The sequence below is a fragment of the Lathyrus oleraceus genome, chromosome 6 (genome assembly GCF_024323335.1).
Source record: "Lathyrus oleraceus cultivar Zhongwan6 chromosome 6, CAAS_Psat_ZW6_1.0, whole genome shotgun sequence".
NCBI lineage: Eukaryota > Viridiplantae > Streptophyta > Magnoliopsida > Fabales > Fabaceae > Lathyrus > Lathyrus oleraceus.
The window spans coordinates 19,038,688-19,040,676 of NC_066584.1; the positions used below are offsets into that span (position 1 = coordinate 19,038,688).

The window sequence follows — 1,989 nt, forward strand, 5'->3', positions numbered from 1 at the left end:
CGCATGCTGCAAAAGTGTAAAATTTATATTGATTTCATCCTTTAATCCAATGTTATACACCATTAATCCATTGACATATACAACATGAATCCATTTATATACAACATTAATCCTCCATATATACAACATTAATATATGATTCTTTGATCAACAATATACAACAACATATTCTCAAAGTACTACAATTAAGAGAATAAAACATAGCAACCAACACCCAGTGACCACTGTATCCAAAAGCTGTCTAGTAGTTCTAACCAATACTAAACAAAAACGCCCATCCACCCATGGTGGCAAACATGTTCTGTATATCCAAAAGCTGTCTAGTAGTTCTATCGCACATCCATACAAAATAAGGCTCAACCAAAACAACAAATGGCAGCATAAGTAGTCCCCTGCAAAAAGAACACGTCCAAATACAAATAACACAGAACTGTCAAAGGCGATTGAGCAACAAATAGTAAACAATGGCATAAAGTTAAATGACATAGCTAATATTACCTGAATTCCTGCATGGCTGTTAAGGTAAAAATCAAATTCCCTAGGGTGACAAACGCTGGTGTCTACCACGGTTCCTTTGACAATTTAGAACAACAAAATCAGCAAAACGTGATAAATTCAAATGATAATATATACCAGCTGCGTTGAGAAATATATTGAAAAAACCTGGCATAATATTTCCACTTCTATCGGTCTCTTTGGGGTTGACAGGAAAGAGACGGGTGTGATGTCTCTTTTGGACCACTACAAAAGTAACTTTAGGTAGATACCCATCCTCTATTGAGACACAAGCCTGATGAAAAAAAATTAAAAATTAAACGCAGAGAATTTAGTGGTGTATTTTATGAACGACAAAGTAACAAGAAATCAACTTTGAGAAGTCCTAAATTCTGCCTACAATACAGGGCTGCAAAGTTGATGCAACAAAAAACATATAACAATATATGGTAAGTACCTGTATCTCCGACCATATTTTTTCTTTGCCAACCTTCAAGTCCGGACTTCTCCAATTATCACATGTAATCGGAATATGTTGTCGAACAAGGAAACCAATGTAACTTGCCAACATTGAACCCTTATCTTTTGAAGATAGAATTGATATATGTTTAGATGGACATGTTCCATTGTCGTAGAGGGATACTTTCAAATATCCAGCATCATCATCTACGCGAATGAGGCTTGACGACAATAGAGCATCTCCATCTAAACAAATATCCAGCATCATCATTTTACCTGTAAAAAAGAAAACAATTAAAATCAGATGACAAATGTAAAAACAATTAAAATCATAAAAGTCATTTTACCTGTAATAAAGAAAACAATTAAAATCATTTGACCTGTACCTTTTTCACTAAGTTCTCTTTCTTTTCTTGGTTGGAATATGTTCTACATGTCTCTTAACAACACGGACGGTTGGATTGATCCAAATACCCTCATTATGATCATTTCTAATATATGAATCATTTGATATAATATTCTCATCTTGATCATTTCTGGTAAACGATTCAATCTCAACATCAATATCACCTTGATCTCCAGTGTTTTCATCAATTACTTTGTTGGAAAAAAGAACTATAGACCATTTCGTACTTTTCGGATCATTGACATAGAACACTTGTCTAGCTTGAGAGGCTAGAATAAAAGACTCATCTTTGTATCCCACCCTATTAAGATCCACTTGCAAAAATCCTGACTTATCCATTCGAATGCCGTTATTATTTTCAACCCACTTGCAACCAAATATAGGAATCTGAAACTTCTCATAATCAAACACCCAAATGCGCTCGATAACACCAAAATACGACAGATTTGCAAATTTGGGGTTTAAGTCCTTCACACTTTATATGTGCATTGCTTCAGCTACCACGGTGACACCACTATTCTGCATAGTACTTTTATCATCTTGTTCTTTGGTATAAAATGTGTATCCATTAATCGCGTATGCGCTATAAGAAAAAACATGGAAACTTGGACCATATGCTAAGCATCTCA

At 34.6% G+C, this 1,989-nt stretch overlaps 1 long non-coding RNA gene across 1 annotated transcript; it reads right to left on the reverse strand.

Annotated features, from left to right (window-relative positions):
* Positions 1–210: 210 nt before the first annotated feature.
* Positions 211–792, reverse strand: LOC127090981 (uncharacterized). The gene is made up of 3 exons (XR_007791839.1): positions 664–792; positions 499–572; positions 211–392 (listed from the first exon to the last, which is right to left on the reverse strand). It is a non-coding gene; the product is annotated as an uncharacterized LOC127090981 (long non-coding RNA).
* Positions 793–1,989: the final 1,197 nt, after the last annotated feature.